Source organism: Crinia signifera, chromosome 11 (assembly GCF_055691185.1).
Source record: "Crinia signifera chromosome 11, ASM5569118v1, whole genome shotgun sequence".
Taxonomy (NCBI): Eukaryota; Metazoa; Chordata; class Amphibia; order Anura; family Myobatrachidae; genus Crinia; species Crinia signifera.
In genome coordinates, this window is record NC_139227.1 from 98,913,827 (window position 1) to 98,935,163 (window position 21,337).

General features: G+C 45.9%; 1 protein-coding gene across 1 annotated transcript in view; it reads left to right on the forward strand.

Annotated features, from left to right (window-relative positions):
- SLC1A2 (solute carrier family 1 member 2) overlaps positions 1-21,337 on the forward strand; it is a 104,219-nt gene that overhangs the window by 12,998 nt on the left and 69,884 nt on the right. The gene's annotated exons all lie outside the window — the stretch shown is intronic.

Below are 21,337 nucleotides of genomic sequence, written 5' to 3' on the forward strand. Positions count from 1 at the left end.
AATAAAATAACATTTAATACATCAAAAACTTACTTATATGCTTAGGGATGAATTCACACAAGGACATATTGCATTTGGCATTTATTGTATACTGTGCTCAGTGAGAGAAAAATAAATATCACACTGAATATATAGCTGCAAACAAGAAATTCTGTATTGTGGGCAGTACACTATATACTGTACATACTGGAGATAGACACGCCCTTTAAATAGATTGTGACACGCCTCCCCGATGGTGCACAGCACATCTATAATATATATATATATATATACATACAAGGGGGGTGGGGGGCGGCGGCACTCGCAAATAATGAGACCACACCAAAATAGGTGACCAACGTTTCGAGGCGAGTTGCCTCTTTATCAAGGTGCTCAAAAATATATTTTGAGCACCTCGATAAAGAGGCAACTCGCCTCGAAACGTTGGTCACCTATTTTGGTGTGGTCTCATTATTTGCGAGTGCCGCCGCCCCCCACCCCCCTTGCAAATTTACAGCACTACAGTGGACGGGCACCGCTTCATCAGCTTTGCAAACACCCAAATCAGGATTGCTTGGAGTGCCACCATCCCCCCTTGCATATATATATATATATATATATATATATATATATATATACACACAGAGGAGGGATCCGGCACAGCAGGACTTGGGGTAGCCAAAGGGTGTTGAACGTGCCCAGGTGCCAACGATAGGGACCTTTCAGCCCCTTGTAGATAAGTAGCAAAAGAACGGGCACTCAGGGTCTTGAATAGTGGTAAAAGCAGAGACTGTTTATTCAGTCATAACGTCCGTCTACGTTTCGGGGTCTCCCCCTTCGTCAGGACAGGTAAGTGGTATAACTTACCTGTCCTGACGAAGGGGGAGACCCCGAAACGTAGAGGGACGTTATGACTGAATAAACAGTCTCTGCTTTTACCACTATTCAAGACCCTGAGTGCCCGTTCTTTTGCTACATATATATATATATATATATATATATATATATATATATATATGGCTAACCTCCTCACCCCGGAGGTGAAGTACCGCCAGTGACCACTAAAGGCCAAGCCACAGACCAAATACTCCTTAACAGAAAGTAAAAGCAAAATTATCTGTTTCAAACTTGCTGGATATGGAGAGAGGGAGTTGTGCAAACAGAGACTGGAGGTAGGAGCAGAGGGAATTATCTGTCATTTTGACGGCTTTTTAGTCCTACTATCAGAGTTGCCTACCCTCCTGCATTCTGCAGGAGACTCCCTGAAATAACAGCAATCTCCCTCTCCCCCTCATTAGTCTAGCAATCTCCCTCATGTCACCTAGCCCATATTACACTGTTACATTTTGGGGAAAAAAAGGAATGAGAGATAGATACATTTACATTGAATTATCAGCACTATTTCCCAGCACTTTACAAATTATAGTATCTCTTACTAACTACTTTGGGCCCCATCTACAATTATATATGTCATTTTAAAAGATTCCTCTCAGATGTAGCGGTACACACCCACGCTTCTAGGTGCCATGTTCACAATTTATTTTCACAATCTCTCCATATATGGAACTAGACACGCCCTTTGGGTGGAGCATGACACGCCCCCTCAATGGGGCGCTGTGCAAAATTCTACTACCAACTGTAATCTCCCTGATTCTAGTTTTCAAAAGTAGGCAAGTATGTACTTCAGCAGCAATGTGGGATCAAGCATGAGCTGGCGTGCCCCGCCCACTGCGCTTACCTCCCAGGTGTGAGACCCTGATTACCTGTAATTACTGCTGTATACCAACTGTTACCAATAGACCCAGTATCCCAGGTTAAGGACATCTGTGTGGCCTAACATCCACTTTCACATCTGTGGGTCACCCAAGGGTTCCTCCAATAAGTCAGGTATGTATGTGTATATACAGTATTTACAATCTATAAGGCACACTTTTAGGAGAAACATTTCCTGCGCTCGTGAGAGACCTCGTGGGGGTGCCACCACTTTGATAATTCTTGAAGTATTTTATTGAAAGTTTGTATTTTGTATTACAATTTGGTACTTAGTAGTGTATTGTGGTTAGTTTCCTGATATACACATATATGTATATGTACAGATGCGTCCAGTTACAATGTGCATGGCGCGGGTGATGAGGGCGAGTATATAACTGGTAAACATATCAGATGTACCCATTCTTCCTGAAGCATAATAGGGCATAGGTCGCTAGTAGCCTGGTGCTGTCATGTCAGGCCCCTGGGCCAAATCCAGGGCCACAGAGACCAACATCGTGCCCAGGGACTGTTTATGGGCGTGACCTGATCTGGGGGGGGGGGGGTGTAAAAAAGCAGCCCCGCGTGCTGTAAAGGGGACGCGGGTATCAATGTGTTACTCTTACCTTATGGTCCCCCTCCTCAGTGGTGCCATCTTCCCAGTGATATTTGGGATGATGGTACCTGTGCACTAGAGGGTATGGTACTTTGCTTTCACTGTGCGACACCATCTTCCTGAATAAGTCACTGGGAAGATGGGCCCACAGAGGAGGAGGGGCCTGCTTGCATCACAAGGAATGTATATACTGCAAGCAGAAGGGTGGGTGGCAGCAAACCTTTGCCCCTTCTGGACCCCTCCAACAAACATGGGCCGAGGATATAGAACAGATCAATCTTCTATATCCTGATATCACACGTTGCTATATCCTTTACCTGGTGAGTCTCCCTGCTAGCGCCATGGATATTGCGCACGGTTGGGTGATGACATTGAGGAACATTTATCGCCTTACAGCCAACATAAGCTGACTTGGGACCTTATTCTGATTGACTTGCAAGGCTGCGAAATTCACAGCCTTGCAAGTCCATCAGACGTCGCCCTCCGCCCACAGTGCCGGCCGCCCCCCCTCGCACGTAGTACCCCTGCATGGCGGCGAATGAATGATTTGCATAATCACCCATTCGCAGGCAGGGAGAAATCATACGATGGTCGGCGACCATCTAATTATTTCTCCCGCGCATGCAGTTCAGAGAGACCTACAGTATATAGTCACTCTAAGCTGCGGGCACTCTGTGCATCCGGTGATGTCAGCTACCCGCCCCCTGCTTGCCCGTCATGGCCTCATTAGCCTGAGAACGCCCATGGACCGCTGGGCGTTCCCATATGCTAATGGCTATATTGGACCCACCCCCCGCTGTATGCTAAAGGCGATATGGGACCCGCCCCCCCTACACACCACCCCCCACTCGGCGTGTAGGGTGCATGCACCTGGTGAACCGAAAGTTTGCCGTGGGTGCACACACCCTGTGTCTGCACATGCGCAGGACCGAGACAATCTGAATTGCAAACACATGGAGGACCGAATCAATCTGAATAAAGTGCCCCTTACCCTCACTCAATCACTAGGCAGAATAACCCTTAGTACCATGGACAGCGCACCTGGCTGGTTGAAGACAAATGTACAGATGTACTAAGCCAGAAGCTGATTGGTTGGTACTTTATCTCACTGCAAGCTTCGGTACATCTCCCCCACAGAGAAATGTCTGCTCACCGACATAACACCAGAGTTTGGACTAGATGTGGGTGTGGTGCGTTGGCATCTAGATCAACAGTCACGCGGTCTAGTTAGACGCCTAAAGGTAATCGACTGATGTCTAGAACTACAGGAACGAAAGATATACGTAAGGGTAAGGTCAACTGGAATGTGATCGACAGTTAATAGGTCCACATGAGTTTTTAAATTTTTTTGTTGTCTATGTCGACATATGTCAACATGTACAACGTGTAAGTGTACAGTGTTCCCTCGCCTGGCTCGTTGCACTCGGCAAACTATCATAATCCTACTCTATGCCCACTTGGATGGTAAAGTGTGAACCGAGTCAGTATAAAGCAAAAAAAACATAAAAAGCTTGTGTCAACCTTGTGACTGTCAATCACATTCCCGTCGACCTAATGATTGTGTCTATCTTTAGTTACTGATGATCTAGAAACTGTCGACTATTTTTAGGCATCCATCTAGAATCGGATGCACTGGACCAAGAGTGGACAACCACGTGATTGTCCTGAGCAGATTAACTGATTTCACGGTCAATGCACCATCTTTGTGGAGTTTGTATGTTCTCCCCACATGTGTGTGGATTCCAGATTCTAGCTCTCCTTTCTCTAGTAGATAAATGTTAGTGGTTGCTATGAGCGACACATACACACACTGCGTATTCATGCGGTCATCATTATAACTGTAATCGTTTATTCCACGCTCTCCTATATAATAAAAAGCTAGCACCTCACCTCTAATGGGGGAATTCAAGTGTTTTGCTCACCGGTGGCCACTATCGGACAGAGCAATTGAGGTGCTGTTCGGATTGGGGTTGTTCTGATTGGGCATGCACAGAAGCCAGCGCTGATGTTACTCTTATGTTGTTCCGTCATTATGACGGGCTGGGAACTAGTCACCATTATAGTAAGTCAGAAAAGAGAGACGGCCTGGGAGCCAACAGAGGGCAGCACAGCCCCATCTATGGCGGGAGCTGGGGATGGATTCTAGGTGGTGAATGTGGGATTCCAGCTGCTACTTAGGACAAGCGGAGCTGAGCAGGAGAAGGGACACAATGTGCAGTGAGAGATCTGCATTACAATGTGTACAGTGCAGGTGATACACCGCCGTGCCCAGATCTGTAACTGAGGAGTAGATGTTTTATGCCTGGAGAAGAGATAAACTGGAGATAAAATGAAATGAGATAAAGCACCAGCCAAGGGGGGGGGGGGGGGGGGGGGGGGGTAGGTAAAGTCTTTATCTTTCTACAAACTTTCATACATATGTCTTATGGAGGAACAGCCTGCCGCCAAGGTAGGATTTAGGGGATAGTCAAACACCACTGCTAATTGCCGGATAAAATCCCTGCAGCGTGGAAAAAAAGGCAATTCAATTCAATTAAATAACCTTTTTTCCTGCATCTAAAAATCAGGATATCAGGTGCGTAAACCCACTGATTCCGTGTAAACGGCAGAATCACTGCGGTTGTCTCATGCGCAATCCACCCATTTTCTCACGGATCTTATTTCGCAGTTTATGGAGCACAACGTCAAGCATTCACGTGGGGGGTAATCCCTGATAATTGGATTGCTCCAGTGTGGTAAATATATACTGTCAATTACAGGGTGTGGACGCTGCACCTGGACTAGTTCTGCCGCTGACGCCTTCTCTAGCTGTTATGTAGGGGACCCCCAACATGATCTAGATACATCCACACCACTCATAGTTCTGGGGCCCATACAGGGCCTTATTCTAGTTCACTCTTACAATTCCTTCTTAGCTGGACAAAACCATGTGCACTGCAGGGGGGCAGATGTAACATGTGCAGAGAGATTTAGCTTTGGGTGAGTTATTTTGTTTCTGTGCAGGGAAAATACTGACTGCTTTATTTTTGGTACTTGTTTCCTAGCACGGCGCCAGCGATAAAAATTGTATCCATCAGGACCCCCCAAAATCGCGTCGATCGCATCGCATGCAACCAAATCGCATGCAATGTGATCAACACGATTTTTACATTGGAATCAACCTTTTCATACCCCCACTATCCACGTCGGCGTGGACTTGAATTTATATAGTGTGGCGAGCGCAGGGGACGCGCATTACTTCACAGGTATTACGCGTCCCCTCGCCACGCTTCGGGGGTGCGGGCACCTTCGGTGCCGGTGAGCAGCGGTGGTAGTGGGGGCTGGCATCAGCGTCTCTGGGTGCCGCGGAGATGCCGGTGACAGTGGGGTGGGCGGCGGTGATAATCAGCGTGCTGTCACTGTGCAGCGGCGGCTATTACATCTTTAAAATAATGTTGACTATCCGGCTTCTGATTGGCTGAGATAGAGCACTCTCAGCCAATCAGTGGCTCCTTCCCAGCGGCCGCTGATTGGCTGATAGTGCTCTATCTCAGCCAATCAGAAGCCAGATAGTCATTTGACGTTATTTTAAAGATAATAGTAATAGCCGCTGCTGCCCGCCCGCTGCACCCAAAGACGCTGCTGCCAGCCCACTGCAAAGTGACAGCACGCTGATTATCACCGCCGCCCACCCCACTGTCACCGGCATTCCCGGCGGCACCCAGAGACACTGCTGCCAGCCCGCTGCACAGTGACAACGCGCTGATTATCACCGCCGCCCGCCCCACTGTCACCGGCACTCCCCGCTGGGCACTCATTTCAGAGCCGCTGCAGGATAACTTATGAAAAGTGAGTGTGTGTGTGTATACACATATGTGTGTGTGTGTATGCCATATTTGCGTACCCTCCTGCATTCTGCAGGAGACTCCCTGAAATAGCAGCAATCTCCCTCTCTCCCTCATTAGTCCAGCAATCTCCCTCATGTCACCTAGCCCACATTACAATGTTAAATTTTTTGGAGAAAAGAGGAATGAGAGATAGATACATTTACAATGAATTTCCCAGCACTTTACCAAGTATAGTAGCTCTTACTAACTGCTGTGGGGCTCATCTACAGTTGGATAGAAGTCATTATAAAAGATTTCTCTCAGATGTAGCAGTACACACCCACGCTTCTAGGTGCCACGTTCACAATCGCTTTTAACAATATCTCCATATATGGAACTAGACACGCCCTTTAAGTGGCGCATGACACACCCCCTGAATGGGGCACTGCAACATTCTGCTACAAACTATAATCTCCCTGAAACTAGTTTTCAAAAGTAGGCAAGTATGGTGTATGCGTGTGTGTGTATGCATATGTGTGTGTGTGTGTCACAGAAGATCCGATGGGAATTGTGATTCTTCTACACACTGACAGGATTTGGCAGGTCATAGTGGGTATTAGGAAATATCCCTGGATTCCAGTGTAACTGCATTAATTAATATGTATATTACTGTAGCTCAGCCACAGAAAGCTGCCTCCACAGTCATTAATGCACTAATACTGTATGTGGCTAATTACACGAGAGGCTTATCCCGAAATTAGAATTATACGGATTATTGCCAACATTTAAATTTTTCCTGGAACGCTCGCTTTCAAAAATCTGCGCCTCAGCGAACGGCTGTGGTGTGACATTGGTATGCGCAAAATTGCATCCCCGCCCCCTCGTTGCGCAGTGCCACCATCGTGTCCCTGAACAGCAGTCGGTCACCATGACACAAATGAGCGTATGTGACATCATCAAGCCCAAAGTGACTCTTTTCCACTGGGGTGATGGGAGGGTTCCCGGGCTGCGGGAGTGAGGACAGCTGACTGGAATCCGGGAGTCTCTGACATTTCGGGAGAGTATACTAGGGTGCTATTAGTGCAGGCAGCTGATAGCAGTGAATCTTCCAGTGGCGATGACAGGGTTATACTGGACTGGTATGTAATCCCCCAGTGCCCCCCCCCCTCCTCCTCCTCCAGCAGGTGAGCTGAGCATTGCATGCAGCAAACAGTGATGCATGGCTCAATTAGCCAGCACAGCACACAGCAAACATACAGGAACCACAGGGACTTCATTCAATGGCATCCAAGATAAAGCAAGTGTTATTTATCCCGAAATCCCGAGACAAGCGCTGATTCCAGCCACTGATTATCTAAGATAAATGACTTATCCTTTATAAAACCAGAGGATGCGATGAACCATGCAGCATGTACAGAATAAGTAGGCAGCTGGGAAATGGAATGAAGATGTTGAGTCTTCCCCAGCAGACAGCGCTGGGCACTTTCCGCCCGCTCAGCAAATTTCAGGCGTGCTGAGAGCATCCGTTCTCGTTAGCAAACTGTGGACATTTCCAGAGCTGACACTCACATTCCCCCCTCGGTGGTTACTACAGGGCATCTCGCCCCTTACAGGGGCAGTTATTTCTCTAGGAGGATGAATTTTCCAGAAATATTACATATTGGAAACGCAGCCTCTTAATCTGGAACATTCCATTTAAATGTTCACCCTCTGACGACATTCATTTACTGACTACAGTACTTTCTGACCTCTGGCGACTTTTACTAAAGACATAGGGCGGTATTCAATGAGCCTGATTTGCCATGTTTTTATGGCGAATTTGTGCTGTTTGGCGAATTTTTGACAAAAACGGTGAATCACCCTATTCAATGACCACATGGCGAATACATTTGAAGGTTTTTTTCGCCATGATTCACCGAGTAGCAATCGCTATCTTTTTATGGAGAAGTGGAATGTGAACTTTTAAAATAAAGTGTTTTGTTTTTTACATTTGGTGTCTAAAAATCAGGAATTTTATTCTGAGGAGGGGCATGCTATTTTTATTCATGTGCTGTAAGCACATGAATATATATTTAATTTTAAAAAAAATATTTTTTTTTTTTTTTTTTTTACACAGCAGCCAGCAGGGGGCGCCGGAGCCGAGCCGCTCATTACATATTCATATATTCACTGCACTCGATCGTTACGATCGTGTGTAGTAAATATACGCTCCCCTGCTGGCACCCCCGGGGGGCAGCCTGTGCTGCCTGGCACCCGGGGAGCCCACCTTCCCCCCACAAATGTTCAGGGGCAGGCAGAGAGACTTCCATCTCTCTGCCTGGCACCCTCCTCAGGCTCCCTGCGGCATTCGCCGCAGGAGCTCATATTCGCCTGTCAGGAGCAGCGAGCCCCTGACACGTTGAATACCGGAGCCCGCTGGCTCCGGAACGTGGCGAATGTGCAGCGAATCCTAAAAAGGATTCGCTGCACCTCGCAGGTATTCACATTGAATACCGCCCATAGAGGTTGAGCACAAGTCAGCTATAACTGCTGCGCCTGCATGCAGAGTTGTACGCATCTGCACACGACTAGGCATCCTGCAATTCTAGTAGCTACCAGATTGGCCGATCGCCTGATGGGCCGGTCTTCCAATCTCGGGACCTGGCCGGGCAGCTCCGCCTCCTGGTGCTCTGCTCAGCCCGCATGTTTGGACAAGGTATCCCGTGAGCCACCACCCACCCTGTGGCTCACATCACAACCCCGTGGCATGTGATCTTAACTAGGGCCACTGATCGGCCGATTTACCCATCTCGGTGCCTGGCCGAGCAGCTCCGCCTCCTGGTGCTCTGCTCGGCCCGCATGTTTGGACAAGGTATGTCGTGAGAAACCACCCACCCTGTGGCTCACGTCACAACCCTGTGGCATGTGATCTTAACTAGGGTCACTGATGGGCTGGTCTTCCCATCTCGGTGCCTGGCCGAGCAGTTTCGCCTCCCGAATGTTTGTTTGTTTGGACAAGGTATGCTGCAATGCACCACCCACTCTGTGGCTCACATCACAACCCTGTGGCATGTGATCTTAACTAGGGCTCTTCTATGTAGCGCTATTTTCCATAATTGCCATATACCTCTATAGAGACAGTATATTATCTCCAATTGAGAAGCAACCAGTGGCGGATCCAGGGGGGGATGGGGTGCGGCTGCATTGCTGTCCAAAGTTCAAAGAGGCTCCCCTCATAGCTTCACCGCCAAACTTCGCCGGCTGTGATTCACTGGCAGTTTTTTTTGCTGGGGCTGCCACGCTAAAAACAATCTACCACAGTTCCGTGGGCACCTCAGGAATTATCTCATGTCTTTCTTCCATTTTGAGTTTGTCCGCAATGGCGTTTGCGTTGCGTGCATGGGACTAAGGTCCTCATTCAGAGGTGCAGGAGAACTGCACACGTGCTTATTTGGTGCTGCGCATGTGTGGAAGTTTTACACTAATTTAGAGTGCATGTGCTAAAATCTACAAGTTTACACAAAAAACCCATGTTGACCTTTTAACGAGTTGACAATTCCCGTGTCGACCTTTTGTCTATGTATATTAAAAAATCATCTGCTAGTTTTAACCCTAGGAGGCATAATACTAATATAGGTTAAGAATAATTTTAATTGATCAAAATCCATTAAAATCAAGGGTACTTGTGTATTATCTGGGCGCCCAATGTTGAAATTGTATGCCACTACTGAAAGCATGCGATGTGATTTGACCCCATTTTTAATTGTATACCTACCCTGATGGCTAAATGCCCCCCATTGTTAACGCCACCCCACTATCAACACCAACCCGAAGCGTGGCGAGCGCAGCGATCCCACGAGGGGCGGCGGTGCGCGTCCTCCGACCTTTTTATACCCCCACTATCCACGTCGGCGTGGAGTTGATTTTATAATTTGCGTCCCCTGGCGGGGCTCGCTGCACTCACCACGCTTTGGGCTCGGTGGCTCGCTGCGCTTGCCACACTATATAAAATCAACTCCACGCCGACGTGGATAGTGTGGGTATAAAAAAGGTCGGAGGACGCGTACAGCTGCGCTCGCCACGCTTCGGGTTGGCGTTGATAGTGGGTTGGCGTTAACAATGGGGGGCATTTAGCCATCAGGGTGGGTATACAATTAAAAATGGAGTCTGGGGGGGCCATATGATTGTATGCGATGCGATACAACGCGATTTTAAGGTGCGATGAAAAAAATCGGGCGCCCAGATAATACACAAGTACCAAATCAAGTTTTAGTAAATATTCCCAATAGGTTGGTAAAATCTAAGTAATCGCTGACTGTATCCTGCTCCTTGTGTATACACCATGCGTATCAGAGCGAAAACTTGCCGGACGCTAAATTGTAAGCGATCGTTAATAACTGGTCACCGGGCCACATGTGCTCAGATAGTTGTTGTTTAACCTCATGACCTCGGAGTGGGGCCTTGGGCTTGTAATAATTGGAGCTGGAGTAATAACTCACTGGTTATTGGTTGCAGAGTGATATATGCTGAGGAGATACAAATGTATTTCATGGGCAGATCGATGCGGTAGAATGGCCAATAATTCAGTTGTTCGATGACAGATGCTGCGCTGTGTGTCATTTGTATTTGGCTGTCAATGCTGGGAGCTTAATATAGAGGCCTCTGTGTGACTGTCCAGCATTTGTACTTAGAGGACTTATGTCCAGCGTATGTACGGATTGCTTAGGGTCTAAGGCCCTTATTCTGGATTACTCGCAAAGGCAAATCCCTTCTCAAAACCATGTGCAATGCAGGTGGGGCAGATGTAACTGTGCAGAGAGAATTAGACTTGGGTGGGGTTTAATTCAAAGTGAGATCTATATTGCAGTGTAAATATGAAGCAGTCAGTATTTTCCCTGCACAGAAACAAAACCCACCCAAATCTAATTCTCTCTGCACATGTTACATCTGCCCCCCCCCCCCCCCTCAGTGAACATGGTTTTGTTCATTTCAGAAGGAATTTGCCCTTGCGAGTGAACCAGAATAACAGCCTAATTCCGCCTCCCCACTAAGGAAAACATCTCCCCCTGACTTGTGGGTCCCAACACACATTACCGGTAGCATATATGTAATATATACACAGTAAGGGGTACATTTACTAACGCTTAAAAAAAAAAAAAAAAAAATGAAGTTGCTATAGCAACCAATCAGTTTCTGTCTATCTTTTTCTAGAATGTAAAAGAGAAATGATTGACAGAATCTTTTCATGTTTAGAAAAGACCAGGACCTGGGTGATTCGGCTGCGTCGAGGGGCTTTTTCTCTTAAAATGTGCATCTTACTCGCGCAAACTTTTCTGGATTGCACCGATCAATGTGATGTGTGACTGGGAACTGCGCCGATGAGGAAACCCACCTAGCTCAGCATTTCCACCTACACCTAGGGCCGTGTAGAAGGTTTGGCCCATGTGTTCTGATTTTGTAGATGGGTCCTACATAGGGTTACCACCTCATCCCTTTAATTCCGGACACATATTAATTACACAGATTATGTGGCCATTTAAAACCAGGTGAAATGGAGTCTTGAAGTCAGCCAGCCACAGAACCTGTGTGTGTCCAGAATTAAAGGGATTAGGTGGTAACCCTAGTCCTACATGACAGGGGGCATGGCCACATGTGCAGTAGGCTTGGCAACTCCCCCTAAAGTAAAAAAAAAAAACTATTTTCCTGTCACATGAAAGAGACAGCTGCCTCCATGCATGAGGCTGATGAATACCTCCCAACAGAGGAGGCGCCCATGTGCATGCCCTGATTGGGCCCCCTTCTCTCCAATGGTGCAGTAGAGTCTGGCATTGTGCCGCTTACTGCACATGCACAGATCTCTGGGAACATGGCGTCTGCAGCGTATTTCTGAGGACACCTCTTTTGCTCAGGCGTGAATCATCTGAAAATGGCCATTGCGGCCATTTTCCCAGTGATTTTTTCTGCTGTGGTGTTTATGATTAAATGGATGCAGAGTGTGTGGGCTCCACTGGGCGGAGGACCATTATAGATATGCCAGTGCCTCCCAACTGTCTGGATAATTGTGCCAACTAAGGGATGGCATGACAGTCCCCTCAAATCAGGACGGCTGGGGCGTATTCATTGAAATAGCCTAACATAGCAGATTGGTCTAGTCCCATGGGATAATTATGACCTTCATCTTAGTCAGATGCTTTGTTCTGTTGTACGTAAGGTTATACAATTAGTTCCTGAGTCCCTGTAATCCCCTCATCTGTCATCCCCACTCCAGGAATATTGCATTTACACTCTGACTCTATTATGGTGACTGGTGATTTCCATGGAAACCGTTTTTCTGAAAATACCTCATTGATTGCCGGGCGATTAGCATAATGGGTTCTGTAATATACATTGTGCTGTGACAGCAGTGGCCATTAAGCGGCGACAAGTCACATGACGGGGCTGGGATGTAATCACTATATTATGTCCATCATATTGACATGTAATACAAGCTGCGCATTTGCAATTATATCTTTAGGAGGCCATTCCCCCTATGACAGTGTTATGGGAACATGGAGCCTATTCAGGTAACCGGTGGGTGATTCATCTACTCGGTCTCTATCACCTCCTTCGCCAATCCCATGTGCTGTCCTGGAAATCTAATTACCACTAAAGAAGATTGCGTGCCACCTCTTATCCATTTTGTGCTTTGCAAATGAAAAATAAAGACAGGGCCGTATCTACTGGTTGGCCAGGTTGGCGCAGGTCAAAGGGGATGAGGCCTGGCTCAGCCACCCACCAAGTCTAACTCCTGGAGTGTTCACTGCCCTGCCTCTAGGCTAGTGGTTTTAGAATGTTACAGGACCTCCATGATGTTTTGGCAGAGCGCACAATGTTATGACATCATGACATCCCATGAGCACCTGGGCCCATATATCCACTACTGCCTATCCTGTGGTTAATCACTGCCTTGGTATGCTAACAAAGCGATAAGGAAATGGTATTCTCTATGGCAACGTCTTGAGATGGTTGCCACGGAGCAAGGTCCTGTACACCTTGGCTTGTACTGAGGGCCTTTGTTGCTTTAATGTACATGTACTACGCTTTAAAGAGAGATAAAGTTCCAACCAATCAGCTCCTAACTGCCAGGTTACAGGTTGAGTTTAAAAAATGACAGCTAGGAGCTGACTGGTTAGGTACTATTTCTCTCCGCTTTATCTCTCCCCAAGGCTTAGTTCATCTGCCCATAAGTATGGTATTAGTATGACAAGACATAAGTGGCTGAAATATGTAAGAGATGAGTGAAAACAGATCTAACAGCTTTTACACATTGCAGACGTGTAAGGAGTTTTTGTCGAGACGAGACTAAGGGGGTTATTTTAGTTCACTCTTTCTGACAAAATCCTTCTTAGATGGACAAAACCATGTGCACTGCAGGTGGGGCAGATGTAACATGTTCAGAGAATTAGATTTGGGTGGGGTTTTACTTCAAAGTGAGATCTATATTGCAGTGTAGAAATAAAGCAGTCAGTATTTACCCTGCACAGAAACAAAATAACTCACCCAAATCTAACTCTCTCTGCACATGTTACATCAGCCCCACCTGCAGTGCAGCATGGTTTTGTCCATCTAAATAAGAATTTGCCTCTAAGAGTGAACTAGAATAAGGGCCTAAATCGGGATTGGCTGAAGTTCTGTTATTGCCGTTGGTATGCAGAAAGGTCTCCCCATTACAAACGAGGGCACAAGCTGGCATTATGAATGGGCACCACAGGAAGCAGAAAGGAACCTCTTCTCTCCGGTGACAGGAGATCATTATCAGTTACTATCACATCACCAGTGAGTGCTGGCAAAGGGTGTTTTGAAATTGATACGTGGTCTATTTACTAAACCTTAAGGTGCCCATACACGTAACAATTATTGTATACAATATTGTATACAATATCGCATCTCATCCGATCTCGGTTTTGCGATGACATCAGATGAGATGAGATCTAGTACAAAAAGTATGTGCTGCATATACTTTTTGTACTAGATCTCATCTCATCTGATGTCATCGCAAAACCAAGATCGGATGAGATGCGATATTGTATACTATATTGTATACAATAATTGTAACGTGTATGGGCACCAGAGAGATACAGGAGGTTATTCTGGTTGACACGTTCGCATGCGAATTTGCACGCAAGGCGTAATTTAGCTAATTACACATGCACAACTGCTGCAGAGTGCATGTGCAGGTTTCATAGTCAGTGCACGTTCGCACCCTGGGAGTTTCTCTGGGTGCAGTTTCGCAAGAGGGCAGAAATGGGCTGAAACTGGGGCGTATACAAGGGAGTTGACCACAAGTGCTGGGTGTTGGCTTTGCAACCTTGCATGTACACTCGCAGTGCTCGGGCTGAAAAACCTTCGCAAGAAAAAAGTGACTCTCAGGTCTCGCAGGGCAGCAGCTTTGCGGACCAACGTTCGCAACACCAGCACACACAATAGCTAAAATATATGCACCTGCACACAATACTCACCCATGCACAATACAAGTTTCTCTCATTAACCAATTACGTAACCATCTACTCAATGCAGGCACATGGTAAGCACACTATTGCACTCTAAACATTTCTACCTTTCATGCTTCATATGTTTATTAAAAAAAAAAATCTTCTACAAAATACAATGCCACGCTACCGCTTGATCCCTCTATAGAGTTCTGTTATCTAGTGATTTTGTCTTTACTCTGTGTACGTGTAAGTTCTGGCTTGTATTCTCAGAATCAGCTTTATTATTTTTAAAAGTATTCCTTGTTCCATTCCTATTAAATGCAAAGACGCATGTAATCCACTGTAGCACTCGCTCCCTACTGTACAGTATCTCCATTCACAGCAATGTAGACCGTGTGGAAGTCATATCTATGAGATACAGTAGGGAGGGAGTGCTACAGTGGATTACATGCATTTAATAAGACAGAACCAGGAATTCTTTTAGAGATAATAAAGCTGATTCTGAGAATAAAAGCCAGAACTTAGTACACAGAGTAAAGACAAAATGACGGAAGGGTCTATTGGCTATTAAAGGCATGCAAAAAAATATAACAATGATTTAACCACAGCGCAAAAACACCTTCAGCCCAGGGTGACACCAAAAAAGCTTTCACCATAAGCTTATAGATACAATAGACAGAATGAATATAGGTGCACCCACTGGCGAAAGTGATTGACTTACACAAGAGGATTTAACTGTATTTTATCCTGTTGTACAGCAATTTTATCTCAAAAAGAGAAGACCATGGTACAATATCGTCAAGTACTGGGAATTGATTTATTTCAATCAGTCCACTCACATGGATCCACAATAAATGTGCATATCACAGGGTCTTTTTGGAAGTGTTCCTCCTGAATTAACTTGCTCCTATAAGACTGGCAAGAAACTCAAATAGTGCAATATTGTCGGGTAAAAAACTTAACAATTTTATTGGTGCACTCACATGATAAAAGATTAAAAAAGCATATCACCCATTCCGGGGTATCAGGGTCTGGCAGGTGCGTCACAAGGATGGTACAGGTTTTTTGAATGTCCACAGCACAAGTGTTCCACGTCCGGACCGGTCGGTGATGACAGAAAGCTTAAAGCTTAAATCAATTCCCAGTACTTGACGATATTGTACCATGGTCTTCTCTTTTTGTTTGTCATTTCAGATAAAATTGCTGTACAACAGGATAAAATACAGTTAAATCCTCTTGTGTAAGTCAATCACTTTCGCCAGTGGGTGCACCTATATTCATTCTGTCTATTAAAGGCATGCGCTATACCAGGGCTGGGCAACACCGGCCCTCCAGATGTTAATGAACTACACATCCCAGGATGCTTTGCATTAGTTTTGCTATGTGGCCATGCTGTAACTGATGCAAGGCATGCTGGGATGTGCAGTTCATCAACATCTGGAGGGCCGGTGTTGCCCAGCCCTGCGCTATACAGTACGCAGCAACGATGTATGTGGACACATCTGTATGTGAATAATATTAACCCCTGATCCACTTTTTAAATAGTAAATACAAACAAGACAAATTGCCTTAATCCACACACACAACTACAGTTATGAAAAAAATGTACCAAACATAATAAATAAATATATATATATATATATATACACACATATATATATATATATATATATATATATATATATATATATAAAACATTCCTCAGTACAATATTTTAGGAACAAAAACTAAAATGTTATTCTATGGTGTTGAGTGACACACCATAATGACATCTTTTTAACTTTAGTTGGGGAAGTCAGACATAAAACAAACATTATTCATCTATGTAATAAGGCTTCTTTGGTAATGGTCAGCCAATTAGTAAATTTGCTCCAATAAACCCAATGAAATGAGGAACATCATGTCATTAAATAAATGTTTGAGAATGGTTTGGCTGCGTGCGTATGGTTGCAGTTGCGAATGAATTCCCCCACAGAGGATGTCAGCATGCACGTACGCACACACACAGTGCCTGATCTTGTGAACAGGGCAAGTGCGTATGCACTTTGTGGCTTTCCCATTTAAATAGCGTTGTGAACACTCATGTTCGCATGTGGTATGGGCGTTGCTGCGATTGTTGTTGGGTGCGTGCGAATGTGCATGTAAACGATTCAACCAGAATAAGGTCCACAGTGTAGAGATACAAAGTAACAATCAATCAGCTCATAACTGCCATTTTGTAAACACCTGGTAACATGCCAGTTGGGAGCTGATTGGCAGGACTTTGGGGTTACTGTAGCCCAATTGTGCTGCTCTTGATTCACTTCAATGAACCTTTACATTGCTGACATGTATATCGGGTCATGGGTCCAGCGGCATTTAGCTCTAGCACCCGTGTGTTTCTGTATTGGCGAGTTTCCTGTCCTATTGGAAGCCGGGAATAGGGAAGATGTGGGGGGCAGGTAGTTCTGGGACTAGAGATAATTAGCCTATATAAAAATGAGAAAGGGAAACATTTCCTATTCACACCAGTGCTGCATACTCAATGAGACCGATTCAGACATGATCACTCAGCTGCAAATTCACAGGCCACGTGATTATCGATAGACTGTGTTACCATTCCAGGAGCTTGAGGGTGTGTGATGTCAGAGACTTGTATCCAGCTGACGATTTAGGAGAAGGGCGCAGCACACCTTCTTGCGCGTGGAATAGCTACAAATGGAAGAATGGAGGATGTGCCCATTTATCCGCTAGGACCAATATCCTAAATCCCATCAGCAGAGATGGTGGAATACATTCTCTGTACTGTACACTGCTGGCAATTCAGCGTTACACCGGTGCACTGTAACGGATAAGCGTGCAATCATTGTGCACAAATAGTGACACACCCAGGGGACAGAAGTATCTAGGCCCTAGGGGTGATATTTGAAGTCACCGGACTCTCAGGACACTGGGATGACATCACTGTGCATCAGGCATTGGACCAGATGATGCAAATGATATTGTGGTCCTATCAGCCAATCAGCTCCTGACATTTGTCACGCAGAGGAAAGATGTACTAAGCCTTCAAGAGAAATAAAGTAACAATCTGAATGGATGGTACTTTATCTCTCTACACTTGATTTCTCACCAAAGCTTAGTACATCTGCCCCGTAACCTGTAACACGGTAGTTAGGTGCTGATTGGCTGGAACTATATCTCTCTCTTTACTTTATTTCTCTCTGAAGCTTATTACACCTGCCCATCAGCCTGTAACATGACAGTGAGGTGCTGATTGGATAGTACTATATCTCTCTTTACTTTATCTCTCCCCAAGGCTTAGTATATCTCCCCCTTGGCCCGTAACATGACAGATAGGCACAGATTGGCTGGTACTTTATCTCTCTTTACTGTATCTCTCCCCAAGGCTTAGTACATCTGACCCGCAGTGTAAAACATGACAGTTAGGAGCTGATTGGTTGGTACTCTATTTCCTTCAAGACTTGGCTAGCCAGTGACATCACTACGGGGTACCTGGTCCAACCCCCGGTTGTCACCTGTCACCAAAATACCGGCTTCTGCTCAGTGAAAGGAGCCAAGTGCAGCTCTGTAACATTATGTGCAGCGTCTGGCTGCTGTCACTGTGTAGGGGCCGGCTCTGCAGTCAGAGGACCCCCGGGGGCAGCACGCACATCACGGATGCCCAGATTGCCCATAAACTGCCCAGCCCATGCCAGCTGCCTTAGCGGTATGTGCGCTCCACCCGTACTGCCCGTGCAGTGGGGCTACACAAATAACCAATGTGACAGTGTACAGTAGGTGACATCTATATAAGTGCACGGTCTCCCCCAGGGAATAATTACAGCGGCAGAGAAGCAGCTTCTCCCAACTGATCTGACGCTTGTCCCAATGGTAAAGGGAAAATAGAGGCTAGAAAACAAGTGTTGTCAGAGCAGCTGGGGCTTGTATCTCAGATGACAGAGAGGACGGAGTGGGGACTCGGCAGAGGAGAGGAGACACCAGAAGCCACTCATGGCAATGTGATGGAGCGGACATTAACCACCGCCTTACAGGTCTAGCTGAGACTTGCATCATGAGGGCGATCCGGGTTCCCCATCTCAGGTCAGTAGCTCCAGCAATAGAAGCAGTCATGTACAGGGCTAGAGCAGGACCATTTCCGCACCTTGTGTTGGTCCTGCCCCCTAAACATGTGACATCACAAGTCACAGGCAGCGCCAGCACCAGGATGCACATCAGCTGTACAGGTTTTGGGGTGCATATCTGGAGTATCTAAAAGGGGGGTTGCTCTGCAGTAGTGCTACAGGCAGCAAGGTGCCAAGGGACAATAATGGCGCTGCCCCCAGTGCACTGCCCTTGATCCCTGCACGATGGAGCATTGCAAAGTAGGGCCTGCTAATTATTTTATTTTTATTTATTTAGTAACAGTTCCTTATATAGCGCACACATATTCTGCAGCGCTGTACAGAGAATATTATTACCAGTTATTTATATAGCGCACACATATTCCGCAGCGCTGTACAGAGAATATTATTACCAGATATTATATAGCATACACATATTCCGCAGCGCTGTACAGAGAATATTTTCACCAGTTATTTATATAGCGCACACATATTCCGCAGCGCTGTACAGAGAATATTATTACCAGTTATTTATATAGCGCACACATATTCCGCAGCGCTGTACAGAGAATATTATTACCAGTTATTTATATAGCGCACACATATTCCGCAGCGCTGTACAGAGAATATTTTCACCAGTTATTTATATAGCGCACACATATTCCTCAGCGATGTACAGAGAATATTATTACCAGTTATTTATATAGCGCACACATATTCCGCAGCGCTGTACAGAGAATATTATTACCAGTTATTTATATATCACACTCATATTCTGCAGCACTGTACAGAGATTATTATTACCAGTTATTTATATAGCGCACACATATTCCGCAGCGCTGTACAGAGAATATTATTACCAGTTATTTATATCACACTCATATTCTGCAGCGCTTTACAGAGGATATTATAACCAGTTATTTATATAGCGCATACATATTCCGCAGCGCTGTACAGAGTATAATTGAACATTCAAAGCAGTCCCTGCCCCAGTGGAGCTTACAATCTATATTCCCTACCACATGTACACGCACGCAGATATTCTAGGGTTAATTTTGTTGGAAGCCAATTGACCTACCAGTATATTTTTGGATTGTGGGAGGAAACCCACACAAACACGTACCGAATATACAAACTCCACACAGTTAGGGCCATGGTGGGAATCAAACCTATGACCTCAGAGCTGTGAGGCAGTAATGCTAACCATTACAACATCTGGTGATGCTGGTTGCAGCCGTCCTGGGCCAATATAGAATTGGCCACCCTGTCCCTCTATAAATTAATTATATTTTTTACTTACGTGCTTGTTGCCATGGGTTTCATGCTTGTTGGCAGGGGGTAACATGCTTATTGCCTGGAGGGTAACATGCTAGTTACGGCTCAGAATCCTCACTTCCGGGTAGCGTTGGGCATGCTACGTTCCCCTGGCAGATGCTAGATGCCTAGTAGGACCGTCTCATAGAAGGCAGCGGCCATTTTTGGGAGGCCATTTTTGCAGATTCCATGCCATCCGCATGGAATTTGCAGAGAGCTGGTTCTCCCTTATTGCTTGATCGGGCTTTTCAGCAGAATATAGAAATAGGTGAGGACAGAATGGAGGCAGGAATTATCATGCAAGGTATTAGCTCTGAGCTATGTGTGGTTTTAATATACTGAGAGGCTTATGTACTAAGACTTGTGGAGAGAAATAAAGGGTCTATTGATTGGCGGTAGATAAAGTATCAGCTCCTAACTGTTATGTTACAGACTGTTTCATTAAAACAATACAGTTAGGAGCAGGTTGAGTTGTACTTTATCTCTCTCTACTCTATCTCCACCCAAGGATTAGTACAAAGACCCCAGAGTACTGACAAGTAAGCTCTCTAACTGAATTTTTTTTTTAAACTGCCTGCCATGGCAGTTAGGAGCTGATTGTCTGGTACTGTATCTCTCTCATTACTTTATCACTCCCCTCTGAATCATTTATAACAAGCACTGACAAAATTATTTTATTTATAGGTGATAATGTCACATTTCTGCCTTATGTGTAACTATATAAGGACATAGCTGCCGACCCTCCTGCATTCTGCAGGAGACTCCCTAAAATAGCAGCAATCTCCCTCTCTCCCTGATTAGTCTACCAATCTCCCTCATTTCACCTAGCCCACATTACACTGTTACATTTTTTGGGGAAAAAAGGAATGAGAGACAGATACATTTACATTGAATCATCTGCACCATTTCCCAGCAGTTTACCAAGTATAGTAGCATACCTCCCAACTTTCGAAGTTCTGCAAGCGGGACGATGCTCCTGCGCGCCAGAGGCGCATTGAAATTTGGGGGGGTGGCCTAATTTGGGGGCGTGGCCTATACTCGCGGCTCTTCCGCGAGGCCACGCCCCCATTTTGCCGCTATGGGGGCATGACCCAGAGGCTCTGTGAGCCTCTAGCCATGCCCCCAGCCCCTTAGCCCCCAGCCCCCTTAACAGCTGACAGGGGGGACTCCCAACAGCTCCCCCACACCGCGGGACACTGCCGCCCGCGGGTGGGACTTCGGGACAAGCCCTGACAATCGGGACTGTCCCGATAAAATCGGGACTGTTGGGAGGTATGTAGTAGCTCTTACTAACTGCTGTGGGGCTCATCTACATTTGGATAT